This window comes from Rattus norvegicus, chromosome 18 (assembly GCF_036323735.1).
Source record: "Rattus norvegicus strain BN/NHsdMcwi chromosome 18, GRCr8, whole genome shotgun sequence".
Classification (NCBI taxonomy): domain Eukaryota; kingdom Metazoa; phylum Chordata; class Mammalia; order Rodentia; family Muridae; genus Rattus; species Rattus norvegicus.
In genome coordinates, this window is record NC_086036.1 from 79590953 (window position 1) to 79607874 (window position 16922).

Genomic DNA, 16922 nt, shown 5'->3' on the forward strand with positions numbered 1-16922 from the left:
AAAAAAAGGTGTGTACCACCACGCCTGGATCTGGAACTTACTTGTCCCCCGCTGACTTGAACTCAGAGGTCTCCTTGCCTCAGTCTCCTGGGATTAAAGATGTATACTACACTTTTGGGGTTGGGGATTTAGCTCAGTGGTAGAGCGCTTGCCTAGGAAGCGCAAGGCCCTGGGTTCGGTCCCCAGCTCCGAAAAAAAGAACAACAACAAAAAAAAGATGCACAATTTTAAGCCAGTGGTATGCAAGCGCATGCGTGCGACTCTGATGTCGAGCATAGGAGCGTAGCTAACAGGGAGGGTAACAACAAGGAGAAGCAACTAAAAACCATTGGGGTGGGATTCTTCCCTTTGTCACCTACACAGTATCTGCAATCCTGAGAGTTCTTCATCCTACGGTTGGAATGTTAGACCCAGAGCAGCAGACACCCCAAAGGAAGGTGTGTCACATCCTGCGGGGAGTGACTTTCACAGTGACCACATTGGGAACGGTCATAACACTGCTCATCCTTCAAATCTCTCATGGTTCCTTCGGATGCTGATCCCACTAGCTGGCTGCTGAGGAAAGAGGACGAAGCTGGCCTCATGCACCCACTAACCTTGAAAGGCAGCCAGCAGGGGGCCTCCATTTCTGGTTCAGCGTTGCCTAGGCGGAGCCCAGCATTGAAGGGAGAAGGTTGTGGCCATTGCAGGAGTGTCCACACCCAGCATCAGACTTATGAAAGCATTGGGAACCTTAAGAACTGACTGCAACCCAAACTGGTGCCAGAAGGAACGACCTTGTTCTTAAGAAGTGACCCAAGGATTTTTAAGGTCTCTGGTGTGGGGGAGGGGGTCGAACTTCATAATGGAATGAACCTGAAGCTCGGTGACCAACCGGGAATTCTTGCAATGCCTTCCTCTCCCACCCTCGCCTCTCTCACACCTCGTGGATGATCGCTTCTAGAAATTCACATTAATAAAAGCAATTGGTAACTAAGACCAAGAGTCATTTAGAGAGAGTCCAACAGGCTCTGGCCGCTCCTGCGTGTCTCATGAAGAGGAGATGTTGCAATACCAGGGCTGCCCACACCCGTGCCTCCCCTCTGAGCGGTGTAGCGCTGGCATCACGCTGCCCAGCGGACGCCGTTGCTTCTAAGAAACCATTAGGAAAGTGCTCACGGGGTTTCCAGAGCACCGCTGAACTCTGCTCTTTCCCGGAGGACGACAGCACATTACCAGCCCCCATCTGTTTTCCAAAGGGGGCTATTTCGAGGCCTGGCTGTGCTGCCCAGTCGTGTAGGTTGATGCTTTCCCACCATCCCTGACTTGTGTTAACCACAAAGTAAAGGGCACTGAATATTCTGGAAGATTAAGGAGTTTACACATGGCCAGAGTTTGGAGTCTTAAATCATTGCTTCTTGTGGTGGATAGGAGGGTGTGCGAGGGTGGGGGTGGGGAGGTGGGGGATGAGGGAGTCAGCACCAAAGATGGATTATCTCATTCCAGCTGTCCTGACTCTGCCCATCAAACCATGCAATTAGCAGCCGTGCGAATGGAATGCCCTCGACCAAAACAGAACACGAGTCTGCTTTAAAGGATTTGCCAGCAAGGCCTTTTGGGTGGAGGTTTGTAGGTCTTTCTGAAGACAGTGGTGAAGTTGGACTTTTGTCTCCTCCTGCCTCTCTTCCCTACCTGCTCCCCGCCCCCACCCAGAGGTTCTTTCCATATCTTATAATAAAATTGGAGACAGTGTGTAATTATGCAGCAGAAAGAAACTGTCAGAGGATCGCTGAAGTTGCTTAAATTGTGCTGATTTACAGAGATAAGAGACTTTTTCCCTAACTCAAAAAAACAAAACAAAACAGAACAAAACAAAACCCTTTTTCTCTTTCCGGAACGGCAAACAATCTCCCCCACAAAGTCAACTCCTTTTCTGAAAGTCATTGCTAGTTTTCTAATCTCCGAGTCATTAGATAACAGATAGAACTCCACACTCAACGCTTCCAAATGTTTATGGTCTGCAATTCATTCTTAATGAGCTCTCTCCACGTCTTTATTCTTCCTAGCACCCTCCTGCTGGGAAGTGTCTTGCTCTGCCTTGCCTTGCCTTAATGATTCCACAATCATTTCAGAGCCATTTCTCCTGCCTTATGTAATTCTGACACCACGGAGGAGCCCAGCTCACTGCCTCACAGTTGGAAATGTAACCTTTAATGTATTAATTTCTCTTGCTCAAAACAATTTAACCTCTGTCTTGGTTTTCTGATTGCTAAGTGTTCCAGTCAAATGCCTCTTACGTTTCTTTGGTCCTGGAGGGCTTGCTCTTACCCAATTCCTGTACAACACACTCCGCCTCACTGGGATGAGCATGCTGGGCTCCCTCACGTGCCCACCATCAATCCATTATCTTTCTCATGATTGCCTGTCTCGTTTTCAAACGTCTCCCTCCCCCCAAAGATTAATTAAAGGAGTTTCAAGTGCAAGTCAACATTGCATGTGGAGAAACAAATCGTCTGAACCCAGAAGATGGAGGTGTCCCGGAGTGACCCTCTTACCCACTCCTCCAATACTGGATCAAATGACTTGATCGGTAGAGCCAGGGGACAAGTGTTCCTAAGACGTGTGGAGCCTTATCGGACTCCCCCTCAAGGAGAATCACAGGGTGTGAGATGGGAAAATTAACAACGGTAACAAAAGTCTCTTGAAACGTGGCTTCGAATCTGAACACCTGTCTCAGTGCAAAACAGGGCTCACAGCATGTAAGAGCTGCTGAGGGGTTCCCCCAGAGACCTGTGAGTTCAAGCCCCCCCCCCCCACCCACACACACACAGTCAGCACCATCACGGAGGAGCTCAGATTGAACATCAAAGCAAAGGACTGTTCTGGACCAAGTTCACAGAGCAATGGTGCCATAAGAGGCTGGCCTTCCTTTCCCTACGGTAAGAAACAGCTGTCCACAAACCCAGGTTCCTCCTTCTGATAGACCTTCACACTGTGCTCTGTTTTGGAGTAAAGAGCCCGTACTTTAAATGGCCTCCACTGAGTGCTGTGAAGTCTTAGGAAATGTGGCGTTTCAGAGCAGGAGCCGTGGGCCTGCTTACCCAGTGGGAAAATGTGCCTAGGCTACCAACTCCAACTTATCGTGGAGGGTGAAACGGGACAATGAGCTATCCTAGGGCCCAACTAAGACTCTTCTCCAAGGCACTCAAGCTTGGAGACATATGTACCAGTGGCTGGGCCACACCCATCACTGACTTACATGCACCACAGCCGTTTACACGCATCCATTATTCCCTTCGTGACACTCTCTCTCTGGCCCGTCTGTGTTAATCCAGAGTGCATAGATTGATTAGACAAGCCTGTGGGTGAGAAGAGTGAGGCCGTCTGATGAACTTGGCTGCCTCTTCCTTGGTGGGGCAACAAATAGATTATTTGGTTTTGTTTTGTTTTTAAGAAATGGAAATACACTCCACAAGACACCCAGATGACCGACCAATGCACTCTTTTTAATTGCAGAGGATTACATCTGCACCAGTGTGCTTGCACTGTTACCTCTTTCAGTGTCCATCACTTGGCTTCTTGGAAAACTGCCACACCTGAATATCCTTCACTAAAGAGAGGTGAGACCCCGACCTGACCTCCGAGTGCAAAGCTGACAAGTGCCAGCCAAAGACTTCACCTGGTTCTGGATTCCTTTACCAAGAACTCCTACAGCCGCTATCTCGGGAGAATAAAAGACCTTTCAGAGGAAACCCAGTGCCAGGAAGATCAGGAAGAGTAGGAATGCTCACATTTTTGGAGCATAGTTAAAATGTGTGAAAGTGCTGTGTTTTAAATAGGAAGCAGAAGCATTTTTAAAATGGTATCAAATACTTAAGCATAAGTTTTCTTTAACCAAGGCCACTGGATGACAAATTATTCTTGATGAAAAGAGAGAGTGAATTGAGTGAATGAAACACGAGTGTATAAGTGAGTGAGTGAATGAATGAATGAGTGAATGAAACATGAGTGTATGAATGAGTGAATGAATGAGTGAGAGAAACATGAATGTATGAATGAGTGAGTGATGAATGAATGAATGAGTGAATGAAACATGAGTGTATGAATGAGTGAATGAATGAGTGAGAGAAACATGAATGTATGAATGAGTGAGTGATGAATGAATGAATGAGTGAATGAAACATGAGTGTATGAATGAGTGAATGAATGAGTGAATGAATGAATGAATGAAAACTGGAGGTGGTCTAGACCTAACTACTACGTCGAGAAATTTTAAGGGATGAGCAACTTGTCAGTGGCATAGAGAGGCCACTGACAATGTCCAGGCTGGGGATGTTGCACAAAACAAACAGTTCCGTTCGCCAAGATATAAGTGACACACAGAGGGAAAAGCCTACAGATGAAGACTTGAATCAGTGTAGCCACCATGTGCAATGTTTGGGCCTCACTGAGGTGTGCCTCGGAAAGGATGGCAGAGAAGTGTGCTGGAAAACAAACAACACCACACAGGCTATGCAGTCCGCGCCTTTAAGAAAGCATGGCTACAGGCTAAGGAGTTGGCTCGGTGTGTAAAGCACTTACAAAGTAAGCTGGAGAATCAGGGCACCCTCCTGTAATCCCAGCCCTAGGAGACAGGGACCAGCACCCCGCAGAGCAAGCTGGATTGCTAGACTGGCTGAATCTGTGAGCTCTGTGCTCAGCAAGAAACCCTGCCTCAACAAACGAATCCGTGAGCTCTGTCCTCAGCAAGAAACCCTGCCTCGACAAAAAACTAAAGAGCAATTGAGGATGACACTCAGCATCAGTCTCCGGCCCCCACGTGGACTTACACACACACACTCACACACACACTCATACACATACACACACTCTCACACACACTCATACACATACACACCCACTCACACATACACTCACACACACACTCACACACACACTCACACACACGCTCACACGCTTACACACACTCACACACACCCACTCACACACACACTCACACACACACACTCACACTCACACACACGCTCACACGCTTACACACACTCACACACACCCACTCACACACACACTCACACACACACACTCACACACTCATTCAGGGACACATCACATATCCATGCAGGGACACCACACATACGCAAAGAACACACCCGCACAAGGCAGAGTAACGGTAGAGCTATGGTTAAGGTTGATATGATAGTGATGGGTGTGTATGGTTTGGGTTTACTTAAGGGCCCTTCTAGTAAAACACTGGCGTGAAATACAGTAATAATTGGGATTTGTTTCTCAGTTGTCCATCTGGAGAAGGAGGGAACCATGAATATTTGGCCACAGTTGAAGCTAGGTATCTGGTATACACAGTTCCTACATTTCTTTCAACTCTGCATGTTTAGATTCAATGGCAAGAATTTGTGAAGAGCTGACAACAGCTCCCTCCCCAGCCCCTCTGTGGCCATCTTGTCTTTCTATGGAGACCCAAACCCCTTCCTTCATCACCAGCTGAGTGGCCATTGCTGAGAAGATTCATGGTCCCCATAATTAAGACTCTCCTGTTCACAGAGGAATCCCAGGCATGGTCCAAAGCATCCAACAGTTTAAAAAAAGCCATTGCAAAGCTGGTTCTTGACACTGCAGAATCAGCATTTCCCAGAAGGGGCTGGAGAGACTGTCAACCTCCTGCCTGTGGTCTTTGCGATGCATACATTCATTTAAGACATAAAAAGGTCCCACCCTGTATTTTAAAGAAAGAAGAAAGAAATGCCCATGAGAAGACACCCACCAAGACTCACCCAATGCAGCATTATTTTGCTTTATTTTTAAAGAAGTCTGTTTCCCTTATTACATGCCTATATATGCCTACTGCAGAGAATAACTTAAACCATGATAAAATGGAGAAGTTAAAACCTGACACAATCGGGGCTGGGGATTTAGCTCAGTGGTAGAGCGCTTACCTAGGAAGCGCAAGGCCCTGGGTTCAGTCCCCAGCTCCGAAAAAAAAAAAAGAACCAAAAAAAAAAAAAAAAAAAAAAAACCTGACACAATCTTATCCACCTTTTTGCTTTTAACTAGTATTTACAAATTTCCCCACATAATAACTCTCCACGGGCTTAAAAAAAAAAAAAAAAAAAAAAAAACCTTCCATGCTTTCTGGAATTGGGTTAAAATGGGTTTGAAAATCTTCATTCACACCTCGCCTACTTGCAAAGAAATTTTAAGAGGGACTTGGACCGCTTTGTTTTATTTACCTTTTATTTTAGAGTTCACCTTATTTATCTTTTATTTTAGAGTTCTCCTATTTTAAAATTAAGCAAAGGAGACAAGCAACCTTGAAGGTTGCATAAGAATTCCAGAGGCAGCAGATGCCACTGAGAGGGGCTTCTGTAACAGAGCAGCCTTCCTGGGTCAGCGTAGGAATCAGAGAAGGAAACCATTGGCATTGTCACCCAGCTTCGTTCAGGAAGGCCGCCAGGACAGTCTGATAGCAGGATGTCAGGTTCCCGATCCCTGGGTGCAGCAATTGATCTCGGCAGCCACTGTGACGTCACAATCATTGCATAAATAATTCCTGAATTACAAATCTTTTGTAATGATCACAGGCTCAGGGCCACACCCTGAGTGTGGAAAGCCCCATCAGTGTACTTCTTGAATGTGTATGTTAGAAACCAAAACAATGGGGGTTTTGCCAAATGGAAAAACAATTGTGCTTCATTCTGAATTTGTACCCACTTGATATCTTTGTCCCTTGTTCATGGTATGTTGAAGGAGCGCATCCCTGTAGCAACCGGCTCATTATTTCTCTTCCCTCTCAGGCAGCTCCCATCCTGGACCCCAAATTCCGTGTGTCTTTTTCAGAATGGAGAAGAATAAGAGACCCTTGATCTTCAACCAAATTAAATGAGGAACTTTTCTAGAATTAATTTCCCAGGTAATCCTTTCTTGCCTTATGGCGGAAGTCTATAAAGGCACTGTCTTCCGTAGTGCCCTGCGTGCATCCGCCAGGCTGCCCTGCTGCTTTCTGTCTGACAGGTCTGTGCTTTCCTTCATTTTAATGTTTAGTCCTTTCAAACATAGTTTCTTAGAGTTATTCCTACTAAAACAGTCGTGTTGAGGATCCGCTTTAAAAGCTGGGTCACGGTGGCTAGGGATGTAGTAAAGGGGATTCTGGGAGGAGACCCAAGGGAAAGTGAGCCTGCTGAGCCTGGGCAGCCCAGGGGAGCAACAGTGTTACCTCTGTGAGCTCCAAACCCCGCACACTCTGCATTCTCCACAGATACTTTGTACTTTGGCCTTTCTGCACTGATGCAATTGGCTAGCTGGGTGGTAGTTGGGGGTGGAACTGCTGTTTGCTCTCCTGCTTGTTTAGAGACAGAGTTTCAAGTAGCCGCACCTGCTTCGAACTTTATATGTAGTCAAGGATAACCTTGAACTCCTGGTTCTTTTCCCTCTACTTCCTGAGTGCTCTACCGGAATTACAGGTGAGAGGTGGGGTTGGTCCTGGAGATCAATCCCCCGGCCTTGTGCCTGGGATATAAGCATTCGAGCAACAGTGTTACATGATAAAGAAGCATTCTACCAACAGTGTTGCATCGCTATCCCTGGAGCTATGCTTAATGACGAGGAAGGAGGCCCCGACCTGAGAAGCTTGCAGCTACACAAAGTGCAGCCTGGGCCTTGAGTCACAGCCCCTGATGGGCCGAGAAGTCATACCCTGTCAGAGACAAAGCCAAAGTGCGTCTATCCCAGCAGCCAAGGCTAAGAGGTTGGTGTGAACCAGGAATAAGCACAAAACCCCCTCTGTGTTTCTATGGAGATTGTGAAGAGCCTCAGGCCACAGACCTTCACCTCCACCTCTTTAAAGGAGAAACATGGCTTAGCTGAATACCAAACACTTGCAGTCTGCTTGTGGTCACGTGTTAAGGGCAAAGGACAGAGGACAGACGGGTCAGACATCCTTCTGACCTGCTAGGAGAACTGGAGGCTCGGGCCATGTTCTCTGTCTCTTCCTACCCACCTTAACCTTTTCTGCCACTCCCTGGGCAAACTGAGAGACAGGAGCACAGGACACCCATGCAAATCTCAGCCTCCCTAGACTGCTTGCAGGACTCTGCTGCCTCCAAGGTGTGTGTGTGTGTGTGTGTGTGTGTGTGTGTGTGTGTGTGTGTGTGCGCGCGCGCGCGCCCGCGCTGAATCTTCTCTGTCTCTCCTGAGGAAGCCTGCCCCTCACCTCTCCTGTGTCGCTCATGATTCACAAAGCTGACTCCGGTATCTGGGGGATACTTGTGGTGACCTGAACTAAAACTATATGGGCCACTGTTTCTTCTCCATCCTAGACCATGTGAACATGAACCTCTCTGTCGCTCTCAAGGGAAATCTTCACCTCAGAACACAATCCTCCATCATCTTTGTGTTCGGCTGGAACAAGATGCACTTTAAAGAGAAGGAAGGAGCTGGTTTGTGCCATTCTTCCTAATTTAGGAAGTTCATGGCGCAAAACCTCCTTAAAACTGTGCTCGTGCTCACGTGCACCGCTCATTTTGTCTTACTTACAGGGACCGTGTTTCTGTAGCAATGACATGAATTGTTTTACGTCTTAATTCGATGCAATTCTCCCAGGCAGCCATGTGATACTGGAGCATTGGACCACAGGGTTCAGACATCACCAAATCTGATGAGGGTTTTTCCCTCTAGACACTCATGCAGGCCTGTTGACTATGTCAGTGTCGTTCACAAAGCCACCAGACTGGACTGTGGAAACCCAGCCCCCGGGACAGTCTCAAGGGCCAGCCCAGGGAAAGGAGCTACAGTGTGTTACTCCCACCCCTAGCCTGGCTCTGCTAACTGTTAAAAATAAAAGGCAAAGGAAGACCTAGGTCCTGTCACTATTGATGCTTTGAGATGATGTCTGTCCTTAGGACAATGGGTAAACCAAAGCAAATTTAAGGTTGGCTCAGATGCCTCCTGGAGATACCAGCTCAGGGGCTACTAGAACCAGACCTACCCTGACAGCATCCTCTGGTCTCCCCATTGCTCCAGCACTCAGCAGCTCTGGCGGAAGCACAGGAAAAAGATGGGCCCGAATAATAGAGCATCATTAGAAATTCTTGCCTCATGTAGCCACGGCTTTAGCATCTAATGATTATTGTTGCAGATGGAGACTCCAGTCCCTGGGACTCCTTCTGCATCTGAATTAATCTCTTAAAAAACAATCGTGGGCTCCAGATGAAGAACAGTTTCCCAACAGCTGGAGGACGCTTGCAGGAGGCAAGTTTTAAAGAACAGAGCCAGGAAGGAAGACAGAGACACCGAAGGAACCACCAGCCAGTGTTGTTTGGAGAAGTCTGATGTCTTCAGCTGGCTTGTTATTAATTATCGCACCTACAGCTTCGCGCCCTGAGAAGCCCGCAGTTAAACCGGCGAGTTAAGTCGCGAGAGTGTTCTGGGTTGTCTGCACAGTTAATCAAAAATTATGCTATCTTTAACTTTATTCAAAGGGAGAGATGTCTTTTTTCTTTCTTCCAGTATTGGCGTCTTCTTACTGAGTTTTAAGGATGAAAGATTGGAGCTAGAATATCAAGCAGATGCCCAGCGGATGCAGCTGGATTTCGAGCATAATAACCAGCATCCCAAAGGAGGACCTTGTTCTATTGTGCCGGATGAAACAGGTCAGGGAGCAGTCGGGGGTTCATAGGTAAGGACCAAGGACCCGGAAAGGGAATGCCCTCGGTGAGTCATTTGCTTAAATAATTAAAAAATTTCTATTGGAACCAGGCTCAATGCAGCAGCCCAATGATCCCAGCCTTGGGATTAGAGGCAGGGGGATCAGGAGTTCAAGGTCACCCTTGGATACATGGTAAGTTCACAATCAGCCCAAACAAACAAGAGCCTGTCTGGAAAAAAAAAAACATAAAAAATTTCTTCAAAGGATTTGGCTGGAAAAAAAAATGTACCATGGGTACCATGGCCCACACTTTTAAACCCAGCACTTGAGAGGCAAAAGCAGATGGATCTCTGCAGGTTTGAGGCCAGCTTGGTCTGTAAAGCAAGTTCCCAGCCATCCAGGGCTCCATAGAGAGATACTATCTCAAAAAGCAAACAATCAAATACACGGCCTTCTCTTTCAGGGCTACTAAGGTCACTTCCCAGGCATTAGCACTGACCTGGGGACAGTGGCACACAGTCTGTGTCTGACTTCCCTCCTGACGCCCCGTCTTGATTAATCCTCAATGGAAGTTAAGAAGTGGAAACGATCGTGACTCTGTTGCAGAGGGAGAAACTGAGGCCCCTGCTCCAGTAAATGACAGTTCTCAGCCCAGAGCTCTCTCTGCGCTGACTGCGCTCTGCAGGCAGGGAGAACACCCAAGCTAATATGGAGTCATTTTAAGCATGCTGTTTCCTGACTGAAATGGCAACCAGCAAGCAGAAGGCCTGCACCAGCCAGGTCACCCCCCAGGGTCAGGAGAGCCTACAGCAGAGGGCAAATAGGCAAACCATTGCACTTACCTGCAGCTGGCTAGGACATACGCCAAGAGATCTGATTTGTGTTAACCCTCATAAATGGGAAAGGTGATTTAGGAAGAGATTAAGGGCTGTGGCAACAACAACCTTGCAAAGACCAGCCACAAAATGACCCACTCCTTACTCAGCAAGATCACAAAAGGCGAGCAGAAAACAGCCCAGATTGGTGACTTGTGCCTATAAAATTAGCACTTCTGGAGGCTGAGGGCAGGAGGATCACCACGAATTTGAGACAACCCTGCATTACATAAAGAGTTTTGGGCTAACCTGAGCAGCAGTGTGAAGTAGTGTCTTACAAAAACACAAAGAGAAAAGGAAAGGAGAAACATTAATTTGCCTCCTACCGTTAGAGAGCCCACCTGAGTTCATCACAGATTGAAAGATTTAATGATTTCAGAAAGGCATTGTCTATACCAACGCCCTGAAGATCAACGCACAGGATTTGGAGACAGCAATCTACCAGGCAAAGGAAAACTGTAGCAAGTCAAATAGCTTGAAATGTTTTATCCCACCAACACAACCATTTTCATTTCTAGATTATGCGTGCTTCGTGATAAATCTAAAGTTGATTTTAATGTCCATACCTATTTTGCATATAATAGACATGTACAGAAGATGTTTAAAGATCTCCTTCTGACAGGATTGCGCAACCCAAAAAAGGTTGGATGGGAAGCCCAATGCCAGAACAGAACGCACCCTGTGGGGCTAATCTCAGGTAACAAGGGTAACACGAATCCTTTGCCGGTGTCTGGCAAGCCAACAGGGAGGTAGGGAAGCAACAGTGGACAGAGCTCTGCTCCATTTTTAATCAACAGCAACGTGACTGCCATGGCTTCACAGCATATGGCACGAGACACACCCGTCCAGTGCTGTGACCTTCGGTGGGTTACATCACCAGAATGCTCTTCTATGAGTTGACCCGACTGAGCATGACTTGTGAAAAGAAATGACTGAGAGATGGCCCTAAGTCACAGAACCTTCACTCAGTGGACATACAAAACCAAATTCATGAGTTAAGGAGTTGTCCCCGTAGGATGATGTCATCACGCAGGTGTAGGCAGGTACAAGATAGAACGAGGCCTGTCATTGGATGAGAAGGAAGGATGGGTGGGAGAAAGTCTTAGAGAGGGGAGGAGACTGGAGCGAGGAGGGAGGAGAAGCAGCAGAGAGAACAGGGAAGCTGATGTTAAGATTCCTCTCTGCACCTTTACAGGTTGTTATGAATATTCTTAAGGGGTGGATGAGTACAGGGCTTTGTGTGTCTAGGTGGCAATTATATCTTATCGATTGGATCAGAGGTCATTGTGTTGTGTGTTCTTTCAATGTGACGAATTAAGTTCAAGAGAGTGTGTGGTGGCTGGAGATGCTAGGCTGCCACAAAATCAGGATGTGTATTTCTGGCATGGTGGCAGCCTGCCTTGAGAACTGGATGGGTAGAGAGAGTGCGTGCTAAGGGATGGAGCAGAGCGGGTGAGACGCTTTGCTGACTGAGATCAAGATATCTAGCAAATGTCTTGGAGCACTGTGGTGCCAGATCTAGTGCAGGGTAAGAGAAAGTTTTTTTGTTTGTTTGTTTGTTTTTTTTATAATTTTACAGCAACAGTCCCAGTTCCAAACAATCACAGGAGGAAGAAGAATGAACCTTTTAGTATGAAGAAATAAAGGCTCAAGAAGATATAAATATCATGTAGGATGATAATTCTGAAAGGTATCAGATAAAACTCTACCTGAAGAGAGTGTGGGATGGAGAGTCAAGAACCCAAACCCCCAGCATCCGCCCACTCAGCTGGCCACCTTCGCCAAACCAGGTCTCCTTTCTAGGGAGCATGCTCCTGAATGCTTTCTCTTCCCTGTATTCAAAATGAAGCCCAGAAACCAGTGGAATTTCCAAGCCAGCGACAGAAACAACTTGGCTAACACAATGTCTTTAAGTCATGGGCAGGTAGAGGTTTCATGGTACGAATTTAATGCCGGCTCATCAGCGTTTACACTCAGTGCTTTATAAATCATTAACATGAGCAAAGTAGGAACCAAAACAGAAATACCCATTTCGTAAGTATGAAGACAGTTAACCTTTAAACAAATGGGGAATCCAAGACAGCTTAGCAAAATTAATAGAGCTGAAACCGGAAGTCTCGGAGCAGCAGAACTCATCTTGGGAGACACATTTTTGAGATCATCATGGACCGACTTCTCCACCATCGTCCCTTAACAGGCGAGCAGGCCCCTAGGACTTCTGGGCCATGAAGATGTTCACATCCACCAAAGGAGCTAGTATTCTGGTCCTGTCTGGTACCTAAGGTACTTCCCCTGACCTCCTCACCACTGGAAGCAATTCTTACGGTAGGATTGTTAACTGGATGCTATGTGCCACCAGGAAGGTGACAGAGTACACTTTACATTCATGGTCCAAGCCCCAGGCACCTTCAGCCACACCTGCCCTCTTGGGAATAGATTTCTGTTTCTCATCTGTAAACTTTTGCTTGTTAAGTCAAGGTCCTTCGTCGGAGTCATTTCCCCCACAAAAAAATGTGTTTTTCTGTCAACAAATCAGCGCCAATCTCTGAAGAGATTTGGTGGCAATGGGCTGGCCTCCAGCGACTGCTGCCTGAGCTGTGAGGAGCTGTCTCCCAGAAGACTGTTGCCTTAACTCTCACCGGAAACATGGTGGGCCAGTGTGCAGGAAATTATACACAGAGAGGAGAAGAAAAGGACTGGCCTATGCTGTTCATGCTTTCACTTTCGACTCCTCAAGTAACTTCAGGCATTTTTAAAAACTGGATTAAATTCACAATGTGGTCACAACCCCTGCAGGAATGTGGATTTGAAAGCTGCCAGCCTCAGCCACACCAATCCCAGGGGACACTTCTAGTAGCAAGTGGGGAGACCGGCTGTCGTGTAAGCACGGCCTTGTACCAGGTCATTTCTTGCCTTAACACCTCGAAGGCTACCACACACCACGAATCTGCGGGCCACAGAAAGGGTGCTTATGCTCGGATATTGGCCAATTTGTCATGCTGTTGAACAGGGAGAGGAGTTACACACCTCACAATGGGGAAATGCAAACTGTGGTGGCAACGTCACCTCGGCACAGAGCTACATAGGACAGTAAATCACTCCGCCGGGGGGGGGGGGGGGGGGAGGCACAGGCAGTATTTGGGATTTTTCCGTGCAATTCCCACATAGGAATATTTTCCCCCTTGCATTGAGGAATGCTGGAAAAGTTCATAACGAAGATGTTCACAGTTCGTGTTAGTGGGAGAGGTGATTAGACATCATTGAGCCACAAGAGTTAGGAAATGTGAGCAGTGTAAGAATTCAGTCAGGACAGAATGCAGACTGAAGGATGTGATGTCAGTGGTCCATGCTGTCTACAACCTGTGACCTTTAGTCTGTGACCTGCTATAGTGAGGCCTTCCTTCAGCAGCACATTAGCATAAAGACCACATACTGTTGCCTGTGTGGCTGTTTCATTATTGCTATAGGCATATAGCTACAGAGAGGGTCCCGTTACCTTTTTATGGACCTGAGAACCTACCTGTGTCTCACTTTCTAGTCAGCCTGGGGTTGCCCTCACGAGCTAGCTGCCCTGTGTGATGGGTTAACATGTGTTCTGACCCCATAGGCACACATCCACAGCCATGTAGTGGGCAAGGCCCCCCGCAGAGTCACTTCCTGACCAAGGTAGCATTCCAGCATGTGTGCGACAGGGGCTCTGCTTATAAAAGTCATAAAGAGTAATGCCCCGTGACTGGAAACAGATACTGTGCCCATGAGGATTTACAGATTCCCCGCCAGTGATCTGGGGGAGGAGGCATCTCTTTCTAGACCTGCCTTCTTTAGCTAATTGGTGAGGCCACGTTCATCAAACCCATTCAATGGCAGTCCCAGACAAATGGCCTCTTGACCTAAGAATTTTTACTCGAAGATTTCTGAAAGATACCTGCCTGACAAGTTATAACTTTAATTCTTACATTTTTTTCCCTCCTTTCATTTTCTCTCCCCTTATAGACACAGAGCAAGCAATCTAACTTTCTCCAGTCCAAAAAACAGGAAGGAAAGTGTTTCCATTTGTTAACGAGAGAGAGAGAGAGAGAGAGAGAGAGAGAGAGAGAGAGAGAGAGAGAGAAGGAGGAGGAGGAGGAGGAGGAGGAGGAGGAGGAGGAGGAGGAGGAGGAGGAGGAGGAGGAGGTGGTAAAGGGGGAGGAGGAGAGGGAGAGGAGAAGGGGGAGGGGGGAGAGAGAGAGGAGGGAAGAGGTGTGTGCTCCTGGGGAGTTAGTGGGAGGGGCTTAAGTGAAGGGGCTAGAGGTTGACATTCCCTGTCTTCCACCTCATTTGACTTATTTTTGAGACAGGGCTTCTCACTGAACCCATAGGCTGCTCATCTATGAGAGACTGGCTGTCAGTGAGCTCTGGGAACCTTCCTGCCTCCACACCCCTCAGCACTCAACGTCCATGTAAATGTTAGGGATCCACACCTCTCCGTTCTTATGAAGGACATAAGGGCTTTGTGGTCTGTGTATCAGGGTTCAAGATGGGAAGAATGGGATGACCCCTAGAGCCAGGATACTTCCAGACTTCGAACTTGCATGCAGATTGGACCCTGCATGAAGCACTCTCACCTTGGTCCCCTGCTCCACCGAACTCTTTCAGAGACGGGGAACGCAAGCGCCTGCCCTTCTGCTGCATGGCCTGGCCTGAGTCTGATCTGAGAGAGGGAAGCCTGTTGCCCTGGGTCATGGCTGAGGCCTCAAGAGTTCTGAAGCCCATCCACACTGGTAAGTAGCCTTCTAGAATGGCCAGCTCACGATTAGAGGGGAGGGAAGCCATTGTGAAGACACCTGAGGGATTTACATCAGCTTGGTTCTGCCACCTAGAAAGTGATTTTCTATAATGAAGATTAGAATTCTATCACCAAGTCCCTGAATAATATGCTCACTGTTAAACAAAATTTTATTGTCTGCATGTTTGTTCCATGAAATAAATACATACTTTATCTAATCTGAATTTCATCCGCCTGTTATAATTTGTGAGAGATATTGAAGTGCTTTTCTCATTATTTTTAATGCGCCTTTCTAGGTAATGAGTCCGGACTGGGGATCACAGAAATTAGAGATTGAGAAAGCTCTCAGACAAGCTTGGGGGCTGCCTGCCAGTCTCGGAGATGGCCTCGCTCTGCAGAATCACAGACGGACGGGAGAGGGTTCTAGTTTGTCCGGGCTTCTTTGACGGTGCAAGCTTGGGAGCCCATAAAACTTTTGTTTTGCAACTCCTCCTCACAAACTGGATGTCTTTACCTTTAGTGACAGGTATTTTCTTTGTATTTGGGGCTAAAGGTCAGCGGGAATAAAACCTTAGCATCCTAGGAAATCTATGACAAACATAATAAAATAATGAGAAGGTAGTCTCCAGTCCCCATCAACCAAAACCCAGCTTCCAAACCTGTTTTTTTTTTTAGATGAAAGCCTATTAATTAAATAAAAAATTTTAACTTGAAACAAAGTATGTGAGTGAGTGCCTCACTGATGTGACAAAACTCCTAGCGAAGGCAACTTAATAAAGAAAAGGCTGAGTCTGAACCAGTCTGCAGTTACAGTCCGCCATGATGGGGACGTCCTGGCAGTAGGAGCCCGAGGCCAGCTGGAGTACACACTGTCACTAGAGTTCTTCTTGAAGGTGCAGACCTGGACTTGTGATTGGATATGATATGAACCATGGGCACTGTCCAGGACATGCCAACAGCAGCATGTGAGGCTGGGCCTCTGGAGACTACTCATTTGGTGGAGACTTCAGAACCAGCGTCTTGGGGAGTTCCTTGGATCCTCTGGCCATGGGCTTGAGTGATTTTGTACCAGAATCATCCACAGTGGAGAAAACATATCTCCCCCTGTGTGTCACGACAGAGACATCACTTCAGTCAGAGAGGAGGTGGCCATGGGATCAGCGCTTTTTCCAGACTCTTCTCCTACTGCAGCCGTAGGGTATTAGGGCCTCATCAACCATTTATACCTTTCTGTGGAGAACAACAGACAACGCTGCCCATGGAGTTAGTGCTGATATTCATCGTGTTGCAAATTAAGACTGAGAATCTTATTTGCTAAGTCATTGAGAATAATAGTAGACATCACATAAGAGCACATCTTTTATGAACGATAACTATTTTTAAAGGCGAGGAGAGTAGCATCGTATTTTATCTTTCTGAATCTTTCTAGAAGTCTGACTTAATAGACTCTCATGTCTCCTGCATTTGGTCTGCTGCTGTGCCGTCTGTCACGGAACCTCTAGCACACTTTTGAGGTAAAGAGAGCATCAGATCAACATTATTATTAAAACACTGTGAGCTGCAGATCCCCTCCGCATCCTATGGAGGCCTCCAGAGGGTTGTTCTTGAGAATTGGTATGTGCCCTGCCTAGGAAATTTCACTCTG

The 16922-nt window shown here is 47.0% G+C and overlaps 2 long non-coding RNA genes across 2 annotated transcripts; both read left to right on the plus strand.

The window, feature by feature from the left end:
* The first annotated feature begins 7329 nt into the window (after positions 1 to 7329).
* Positions 7330 to 9856, plus strand: LOC102552776 (uncharacterized). Its single transcript, XR_597087.4, has 3 exons — positions 7330 to 7454; positions 7559 to 7738; positions 9128 to 9856. It is a non-coding gene; the product is annotated as an uncharacterized LOC102552776 (long non-coding RNA).
* A 4958-nt stretch (positions 9857 to 14814) lies between these two features.
* On the plus strand, positions 14815 to 15959 carry LOC120098286 (uncharacterized). Its single transcript, XR_005496448.2, has 2 exons — positions 14815 to 15272; positions 15574 to 15959. It is a non-coding gene; the product is annotated as an uncharacterized LOC120098286 (long non-coding RNA).
* The last annotated feature ends 963 nt before the right edge of the window (positions 15960 to 16922 follow it).